This window comes from Glycine soja, chromosome 15 (genome assembly GCF_004193775.1).
Source record: "Glycine soja cultivar W05 chromosome 15, ASM419377v2, whole genome shotgun sequence".
NCBI lineage: Eukaryota > Viridiplantae > Streptophyta > Magnoliopsida > Fabales > Fabaceae > Glycine > Glycine soja.
The window spans coordinates 45,818,742-45,829,967 of record NC_041016.1 but is presented as its reverse complement, the minus strand read 5'-3'; positions in this window follow the sequence as shown (position 1 = coordinate 45,829,967).

Here is an 11,226-nt window from a genome sequence, read left to right as displayed (position 1 = left end):
GTTCTGCTATGAGTATCCTCAAGATAGGAGTTCAAATAACATTGTTTGACCACCTTACTGCCTTGACCTTGCAATTTCACCAACTCATTTTCATAAGAAAATTGCATAGTCATGGCCTTCCAATCCATAATCACCTTCCCAAGAGTGCTTAACCAGGCAACTCCTAACACCATATCCATTCCCCCTAGCTCCAACACCAACGCATCCACAATCACTTCAATCCCCCCCATCTTCATATTGACCCCTTTACACACTCCATTTGTTATCACCTTATGACCATCACCAAGCTTGATACTCTTAGCTGCTGTAGGTGTGATGACAAGACCCAAAGTAGTAGTCACTTTGGGAGAAATGAAATTGTGGCTCGCACCACTATCAATCAACACCAATAAATCCACATTCTGTATCTTACCTTCAACCTTCATGGTGTGAGACTCACCCATGCTTCCCAATACCCCCATCAATTTACATTCCACCTCCACTTCTTCTTCACTTTCCACCGTCACATCCTCCATACTTAGAATTTCCCCTTCCTCTGTCTTGGTTTCATCTTCTCCTATGATTAGAACCCTAAGAGCTCGTTCTGGACATTTATGCAACGTAGGGTGGTATTTTCCCCCACATTTGAAACAAAGACCCTTCGCTCTCGTCTCTTCGAATTCATCATTGTGGATACTTCGTATTCCCTTCCACCTCTCCGTTGTGCCGGAACGCAGACCCCCATCATTTTTGCGAGCTAAGGAAACCAAAGACAAATTTGAATTTGTGTTGGATCCACTCGGACCCATTTTCTGACTCGGGTTTGACCCACCCGACTGAAACGAACAAGTTGCATCCCTAGGTTGAGACCCTCCTTTCCTCATTAATAACCCGACCCAATCCTTCTGGCCCACACGCTCGTACCCCCCTTTTTTCACCTCACGACGCTCACCATCGTCATCTTCCTCCTTCAATTCCTCTTCAACATCTTTCACAATTCTCATCATCTCCATCCTATTTCGAGGATTCAGAGTACGCACCCTCCTCCAAATTTGAGGTTTCAATCCACTCATAAAATATCCCAGGTATTGTTCTTCAGGAAGCCTTCCAACTTGTGATGACAACAGCTCAAAAGCTTCGACAAATTCCTCCACACTTCCTTTCTGCCTCAACGTTGAAAGTTCCTCGAACGGATTCTCCAGACGACGTCCTCCATAACAAGCAATTAACGTCGCTTCAGCTTCTCCCATGACAACTCATCTTCAGTCTCCATCAACAGGTTGAACCAGTGAATAGTTGAACCTTCCATGCTCAGGCGAGCCAACTTCACACGCATATCATCCGATGTATTCTGAACATCGAAATAAATTTCGGCCCGTGTAATCCAAGCCACAGGATCATCACCATCAAACAGAGGCAACTTCACTTTCCTCCCGGCGAGGCGAGATTCACTCTGTGCAGAGTCACCAGCAGAGGCTTCTTCCTCTTGAGGCTCCCTTCTCTTCCCGATCTGTTTGCTTAATTTTGCGAGAATCAAGCTTTGTTGCTGCACTTGGAGAGCGAGCTCTTGAAGCGTTGTTGTCACATTCCCCATCTGTGTCTCCAAAGCGTCAACTCGGTCACCCATCTTAGGCTTCCTTGACATCTACAATCTTCTTCGTTGTGTGAGATTGATCCGGCAGGTCGGACCAATTGATGGGTCTTACTGCACAAAAATAGTGATAAAATGGATATAACAGTGTAATATGAGTAATGAAAGTGCAATGGTATTGCTGTGAGATCCACAATTACAGGAAAAAAAGAGCAGAATAAAAGAAAAATAACAAACTGGTAATAGCAACCAATTCCCAAGCACGCAGTGCTCCCAAATCACCCAGAGGTGACCCCACCAAATCCAAACTAAATTCCTTCCTAATTATTCCCTTCCAGCTATAGCTATCTATAGCCACTCTCATGCGTTCACAGCCACGTCATGATCTTTCATTCCTTTTGTCTTTTTCCTGGTATAAACTCTCCACACCCTTGGCCTAGGCCCAAATTCACTAATCACATTTCTATCAGAAACCAGTTCCAACAATCTTGTTCTTAGGCATATAAAATCTGTTTTTAGGATTTAAGGATTTTCTCCCAAAGAATCTTTAGAGTATATACCTTGAAAACCACTTGGCTTAGAAGCCGAATTCTAAACTCTTCACTCTTAGGAATGTATGTTTTGGAACGAAACCTTTCTCCTCAGTTTTAAATTGCTAATGTCTAACTCTCCTAAAAATTTCATAGTCATTGAACTTGTAGAACACGTTTTAGACCCTTGAGTTCATTCTTAACTAAAGTTAATGCATTTTAAGGCCTCAAAAAGTAAGATTTTGACCCTAGATGAATTTTGGAGTGAAACCAGTTCCTACAATCTTGTTTTTAGTCATATAAAATCTTTTTTTAGGATTTAAGGATTTTCTCCCAAAGAATCTTAAGAGTGCCTTGAAAACCACTTGGTTTGGAAGCCAAATTCTAAACTCTTCACTGTTAGGAATGTATGTTTTGGAACGAAACCTTTTTCGTCAATTTTATATAGCTAATGTCTTACTATTCACAAAATTCCATAGTCATTGAACTTGTAGAACTCGTTTTAGACCCTTGAGTTCATTCTTAATTAAAGTTAATGCACTTTAAGGATTAAAACAACTTAGATTTTAATCCGAGATGAATTTTGGAGTGAAACCAGTTCCTACAATCTTGTTATTAGGCATATAAAATCCTGTTATAGGATTTAAGGATTTTCTCCCAAAGAATCCTAAGAGTACCTTGAAAACCACTTGGTTTGGAAGCCAAATTCTAAACTCTTCACTCTTAGGAATGTATGTTTTGGAACGAAACCTTTTTCCACAGTTTTATATTGCTAATGTCTAACTATCCAGAAAATATCATAGTCATTGAACATGTAGAACTCGTTTGAGACCCATGAGTTCATTTTTAACAAAGGTTAATGCACTTTACGGCCTCAAAAAACTTAGATTTTGACACGAGATGAATTTTGGAGTGAGACTAGTTCCAAAAATCTTGTTTTTAGGCACATAAAATCTGTTTTTACGATTTAAGGTTTTTAACTCAATGAATCTTAAGAGTACCTTGAAAACCACTTGGTTTGGAAGCCGAATTCTAAACTCTTCACTCTTAGGAATGTATGTTTTGGAATGAAATATTTTTCCCCAGTTTTATATTGCTAATGTCTAACTCTCCACATAATTTCATAGTCATTGAACTTGTAGGACTCGTTTTAGACATTTGAGTTCATTTTCAACTGAAGTTAATGCACTTTAAGGCCTCAAAAAATTTCGATTTTGACACGAGATGAATTTTGGTGTCAAACAAATTTCAACAATCTTGTTTTTAGGCATATAGAAATTTGCTTTTAGGATTTAAGCATTTTCTCCCAAAGAATCTTAAGAGTACCTTGAAAACCACTTTGTTTGGAAGCCGAATTCTATACTCTTCACTGTTAGGAATGTATGTTTTGGAACGAAACCTTTTTCCACAGTTTTATATTGCTAATGTCTAACTCTCCACAAACTTTCATAGTCATTGAACTTGTAGAACACGTTTTAGACCCTTTAGTTCATTCTTAACTAAAGTTAATGCATTTTAAGGTCTCAAAAACTTAGATTTTGACCCGAGATGAATTTTGGAGTGAAACCAATTCCTACAATCTTGTTATTAGGCATGTAAAATCCTTTTTTAGGATTTAAGGATTTTCTACCAAAGAATCTTAAGTGTACCTTGAAACCACTTGGTTTGGAAGCCGGATTCTGAACTCTTCACTCACAGGAAAGTATGTTTTGGAACAAAACCTTTTTCCCCAGTTTGATATTGCTAATGTCTAACTCCCCACAAAATTTTATAGTCATTGAACTTGTAGGACTCGTTTTAGACCCTTGATTTAATTTTCTACTGACGTTAATGCATTTTAAGGCTTAAAAATACTTAGATTTTGACCCGAGATTAATTTTGGAGTGAAACCAGTTCCTACAATCTTGTTTTTAGGCATATAAATTCTGTTTTAACGATTTAAGGATTTTCTCGCAAAGAATCTTAAGTGTACCTTGAAAACCACTTGGTTTGGAAGCCGAATTCTGAACTCTTCACTCATAGGAAAGTATGTTTTGGAACGAAACCTTTTTCCGCAGTTTGATATTGCTAATGTCTAACTCTCCACAAAATTTCAAAGTCATTGAACTTGTAGGACTCGTTTTAGACCCTTGAGTTCATTTTCAACTGACGTTAATGCACTTTAAGGTTTAAAAATACTTAGATTTTGACCCGAGATTAATTTTGGAGGGAAACTAGTTCCCACAATCTTGTTATTAGGCATATTAAATCTTTTTTTAGGATTTAAGGATTTTCCCCCATAGAATCCTAAGAGTTCCTTGAAAATCATTTGGTTTGGATGCCGAATTGTAAACTCTTCACTCTTAGGAATGTATGTTTTGGAACGAAACCTTTTTCCTCTGATTTATATTGCTAATGTCTAACTATCCAACAATTTCATAGTCATTGAACATGTAGAACTCGTTTGAGACCCATGAGTTCATTTTTAACAAAAGTTAATGCACTTTAAGGCCTCAAAAAACTTAGATTTTTACCCGAGATGAATTTTGGAGTGAAACCAGTTCCTACAATCTTGTTATTAGGCTTATAAAATCTGTTTTTAGGATTTAAGGATTTTCTCCCAAGGAATCCGAAGAGTAACTTGAAAACCACTTGGTTTGGAAGCTGAATTCTAAACTCTTCACTCTTTGGAATGTATGTTTTGGAACGAAACCTTTTTCCTCAGTTTTAAATTGCTAATGTCTAACTCTCCACCAAACTTCATAGTCATTGAACTTGTAGAACTCGTTTTAGACCCTTGAGTTCATTCTTAACTAAAGTTAATGCATTTTAAGGCCTCAAAATCTTAGATTTTGACCCGAGACGAATTTTGGAGTGAAACCAGTTCCAACAATCTTTTTTTTAGGAATAAAAAATCTGTTTTTAGGATTTAAGGATTTTCTCCCAAAGAATCTTTAGAGTATATACCTTAAAATCCACTAGGTTTGGAAGCCGAATTCTAAAGTCTTCACTCTTAGGAATGTATGTTTTGGAACGAAAACTTTTTCCTCAGTTTTAAATTGCTAATGTCTAACTCTCCAAAAAATTTCATAGTCATTGAACTTGTAGAACACGTTTTTGACCATTGAGTTCATTCTTAACAAAAGTTAATGCACTTTAAGGCCTCAAAAACTTAGAATTTGACCCGAGATAAATTTTAGAGTGAAACCAGTTCCTACAATCTTGTTTTTAGGCATATAACATCTGTTTTTACGATTTATGGATTTTCTCCCAAAGAATGTTAGGAGTACCTTGAAATCCACTAGGTTTGGAAGCCGAATTCTAAACTCTTCACTGTTTGGAATGTATGTTTTGGAACGAAACCTTTTTCCTCAGTTTTAAATTGCTAATGTCTAACTCTCCACCAAACTTCATAGTCATTGAACTTCTAGAACACGTTTTAGATCCTTGAGTTCATTCTTAACTAAAGTTAATGCACTTTAAGGCCTCAAAAACTTAGATTTTGACCCGCGATTAACTTTGGAGTCAAACCAGTTCCTACAATCCTGTTTTTAGCATTATAACATCTGTTTTTACGATTTAAGGATTTTCTCCCAAAGAATCTTAGGAGTTCCTTGAAAACCACTTGGTTTGGAAGCGCGCCGAATTCTTAAATCTTCACTCTTAGGAATGTATGTTTGGGAACGAAACCTTTTTCCTCAGTTTTAAATTGCTAATGTCTAACTCACCAAAAACTTTTAGTCATTGAACTTGTAGAACACGTTTTTGACCCTTGAGTTCATTCTTAACTAAAGTTAATGCACTTTAAGGCCTCAAAAACTTAGAATTTAACCCAAGATAAATTTTGAAGTGAAACCAGTTCCTACAATCTTGTTTTTAGGCATATAACATCTGTTTTATTTATAAATTATGGATTTTCTCCCAAAGAATCTAGGATTACCTTGAAAACCACTTGGTTTGGAAGTTGAATTCTAAACTCTTCACTCTTTGGAATGTATGTTTTGGAACGAAACCTTTTTCCTCAGTTTTAAATTGCTAATGTCTAACTCTCCACAAAACTTCATAGTCATTGAACTTGTAGAACACGTTTTAGACCCTTGAGTTCATTCTTAACTAAAGTTAATGCACTTTAAGGCCTCAAAAGCATAGATTTTGAACCGAGATTAACTTTGGAGTGAAACCAGTTCCTACAATCCTGTTGTTAGGCATATAACATCTGTTTTTACGATTTAAGGATTTTCTCCCAAAGAATCTTAGGAGTACCTTGAAAACCACTTGGTTTGGAAGCCGAATTCAAAAGTCTTCACTCTCAGGCATGTATGTTTTGGAACGTAACCTTTTTCCTCAGTTTTATATTGCTAATGTCTAACTATCCACAAAACTTCATAGTCATTGAACTTGTAGAACTCATTTTAGATCCTTGAGTTCATTCTTAACTAAAGTTAATGCACTTTAAGGCCTAAAAAATCTTAGATTTTTACCCGAGATGAATTTTGGAGGGAAACCAGTTCCTCTTTAGGATTTTTGGATTTTTTTCCCAAAGAGTCTTAACAGTACCTTGAAAACCACTTGGTTTGGAAGCCAAATTCTAAACTCTTCACTGTTAGGAATGTATGTTTTGGAATGAAACCCTTTCCTTTATATTGCTAATGTCTAACTATTCACAAAATTTCATAGTCATTGAACATCTAGAACACGTTTGAGACCCAAGAGTTCATTTTTAACAAAAGTAAATGCACTTTAAGGCCTCAAAAAACTTTGATTTTTACCCAAGATGAATTTTGGAGTGAAACTAGTTCCTACAATCTTGTTTTTAGGCATATAAGATCTGTTTTTACGATATAAGGATTTTCTCCCAAAGAATCTTAAGTGTACCTTGACTACCACTTGGTTTGATAGCCGAATTCTGAACTCTTCACTCATACAAAGTATGTTTTGGAACGAAACCTTTTTCCCCAGTTTTATATTGCTAATGTCTAACTCTCCACAAAATTTCATAGTCATTGAACTTGTAGGAATCGTTTTAGACCCTTGAGTTCATTTTCAACTGAAGTTAATGCACTTTATGGCTTAAAAATTCATAGATTTTGACCCGAGATTAATTTTGGAGTGAAACTAGTTCCTACAATCTTGTTATTAGGCATGTAATATCTTTTTTTAGGATTTAAGGATTTTCTCCCAAAGAATCCTAAGAGTTCCTTGAAAACCATTTGGTTTGGAATCCGAATTCTAAACTCTTCACTCTTAGGAATGTATGTTTTGGAACGAAACCTTTTTTGTCAGATTTATATTGCTAATGTCTAACTTTCCACAAAATTTCATAGTCATTGAACATGTATTACTCGTTTGAGACCCATGAGTTCACTTTTAACAAAAGTTAATGCACTTTAAGGCCTCAAAAAACTTAGATTTTGACGCGAGATGAATTTTGGAGTGAAACCAGTTCCTACAATCTTGTTTTTAGGCATATAAAATCTGTTTTGACGATTTAAGGATTTTCTCCCAAAGAATCTTAAGTGCTAGATGTCTTTGATGTGCAATGCAAGCCATACAAGAGTGACGTGCTTGTATTTTGTTTTCCAAATAGAAACTTTCATATAAAATATTATGTATGAATCTAAATGGAGATTGTGCTTAACTATTTTTTGATTTTTCAATAACTGAATAAAAACCTTTCATGCTAAATAAAAGTGAGAGAATGGTTCAAGATCTGAGTTATATGGAGATTGTGCTTAACTAACTTTTTATTTGTGATTTTTTTTTGCTATGTAAACACAACTTAGATCAACTACAAAAGCTCACTTGTAATGTGTTGAAAAAACAAATTCTTCTGAACCTTGCATTTTGTAATGGAAGAAAACAAATTAAAATATCCAATGATAAAGAAAAAGTTGCAGCCAATAATATAATAGAAGACAAGAGATCATCATCATAATTGTAGTAAAGTAGTGGAGTTTCTACTCTTATTTCTTAGCATAGGAAGCCCATCCATTTATCAGACCATTGGTGTATTTCAAGTAATAATATTCTCAAATTCAAAAAAACAATAAAATCAACTTTCTCTAGACTTACTCACCAAATTATTATCATTGTGTCATGTTAGATTTATTATACTACATAAAATTTTCATTATAAACAAATTAATTTTTGTAATAGATCTACTTGGCATTTTTTGTAGTAGTTTCATTATGTTACCACTTCACTCTTAATTTTCTTTAGTTTTCATGAAGGTATGCATTGGGGGATGGAGGTCCCGTGCAATTTTCACTTGGATTCATTTTGGTGAAAATGTCCACACCATCAAAGCCCTATCATTCCTTATTTAGTTATTTAAATTCTGGACCTCTATTTAGCTTTAAATAAAGGGCTAAATTTTCACTAGTTAGTATAATGTCACATAAGGAAATCCAAACTTTTGTTTGCAGTGTCATTCTTCAATTTTTCTTTTCTGTGATTGAAAAAGAGAAAATCATCTTTCTTTTATTTGTTTTTTTCTGCAAGTTCCATTTTCTACTCACTATTTCTTTTGCCAGATCGGTTGCGAGTTGTATGTTTGGTGAAATGCCCTAAAATACTTTGGGTTTTCTATTTTTCAAAATCACAATGTGTTCCTTTTGTCATGACACCCTTGTTATCTTAGTGCACATACAGTTTTAATAACAATGCTTTATTATATTCCCTTACCACTCATTTTCAGAAATAATGTGTGGAATGTGTTGTGCATGTGGTCAGATTGTTCAACCATGTTTTTATATATGGTTATATATGTGTTATAATTTTGCAAAAGTTCACAAATATAAATACATTTTTACCTTGGTTGGCTTTAGAAGGCATGTTTTCTTTTAATGTTTTGTTGTGCTATGCATTATGATGCCTGATTCTCCTTCTCTTTGAGATGCATGATAGTAATGACGAGATTCTAAATGATTTGATTTGATTGGCTTAAGCATTACTTTCTGTTATATTTTTTTTTTAGTTGTCGACTACATTAGAAGCGTAATATAAATTATCTTTTCAATCAAATAGATTGCATCAGTTGATCGAAGTATAGTAAATATGGTGTGAACATGCATGTAAAAGCTTGAAGTTGCAATAGTGCTAAGGTTTCTGGTTTTAGTTACTCCATATTGTTGACAATTAACTTGGGTTCCTACCTTTATGATCTTTTAGTTTAATGTGCTAAGTTGTTTCAAGTTTGGTCTTTGGCAAGTGTGTACAAAGTTAGTACCTATCACTTTCTATATTTTTTGTTGTTCAGATCTCACTATGAAGACTAAAATTTTCAAGTCTTTAATATGTTAGTTTTTAAATATTTTTGGAGATAGATGTTGAAGGTACTTACGTCTGGCCTTGTGGGAGAGCTCATTTTCGTGAAGGCTATTTCAGTTTTTAGTAGAAGGCTATGTCAGTTTTTAACAGTGTTACTTTATTGCTATGAAAAATGTTGTCTTTGAGAGCGGTGATGCTCGCACACTACTTAGAAACAAAGTATCAATAAATCGTGTACGGAACGACACTAGAAAAAATACAGTGTTGGCAAAAGACCAACTCAGTATTAATTATTGTTGTTCTTTTAAAGGGAGGTGAAATGGCATATACACAAAAAATAATAAAATTAAATGTCTTTTATTTAATAATTATTTAATTTTTAGAAAAATTCTTTCAAATCAAATATTTAATGATGAAAAAAGTGAATACCTCTCATATTTTAAAATATTAAATTCAAAAGAATTATTTACCAAAATTTCTACAAGTGTATCCTTAGAAAAATTAAGAATGAAAATTTTGGAGAAGACATGTCCCTAATGTTAAAAGGTAAAAAAATAGTTATTGTTTAGTTATTTCTATTTTGTTAGGGGAAGTTTGATAAACAGAGAGTTTTTAGTTTCTCACGAATATTAAAATGGTAAACTATGATTTTCATGTTTGGTATGCAATTAATAAAAAAATATTATCAGGAAACTATGATTCCCGATAGCTCATTTTTCCACAAAAACATTGTGAAAGAGGGGACAGGCAATCAACTTTGCAGAGTGGAGGGAAAGTTTTAGTTAGATATTTTGCATGAATCTTTAATTTTCAGGAAACTTATTAAGACTAATTGAATGTATTTTACACATTCCTAGGAAACATGTCTCCCAGAAATTATATGCCCTAGGAATGAAAAAAATTATCCTATACCAAACTCCCCGTTAAGGAAAACTAAAATGGTAAATACTGGAAAAACACTAAATTTAAATGTCTTTCATTTTATAATTATTTAATTTTCGGAAATATTGTTTCACATAAAATATTTAATGATCAAAATCATAAATACCTTTTACATATTAATATAATAAATTTAATAATTTTTATTTTCCAAAATTCCTATTAAAGTAGCAAGAAAAAATATCACAAATGAACTTGTTTGAAGAAGACACATTTCAAATCTTAAAAACAATAGAAGAATACTAAATACATTAATGCTAATAAATTTTTTAAAATTAATTGAAATTTATAGGCATTTCAAAATAATGTGAATGTCATTCCTTATTTGTTAAACCATATACATACTTTTATATTTTTTAATTAATTTTAACCAATAAAATCATCTATAGTACAACTATCGAAGAAAATGTGTTCATACTCCATATCAAATTAACGTCAAATGTTATTATGAAAAAATGTTGTCATTGGGAGTGGTGGCCCTCATGCGGTACTTAGAAAGGAGGGATAAGTAACTCATGCAATAAACGACATTAGATATTTAAAAGTCTTTCATTTCATAATTATTTAATTTTTAGCAAAATTCTTTCAAATCAAATATTTAATGATGAAAGAAGTAAATACCTCTTATATTTTAAAATATTAAATTAAAAAGAATTATTTACCAAAATTTCTTTTAGTGTATCCTTAGAAACATTATGAATGAATATTTTTTAGAAGACACGTCCCTGATGTTAAAAATGTAAAAAAATACTAATTGTTTAGCTATTTCTATTTTGTTAGGTGAAGTTTGATAAATGGAAAGTTTTTAGTTTCTCAGGAATATTAAAATGGTAAACTATGATTTCCATGTTTGCACTACTGGAAAAAAGCCTTCTACGACACTGGTTTTACGACGGTTATACAAAAACCGATGTCGTAAGTAAAGTGGTGACATTTTTG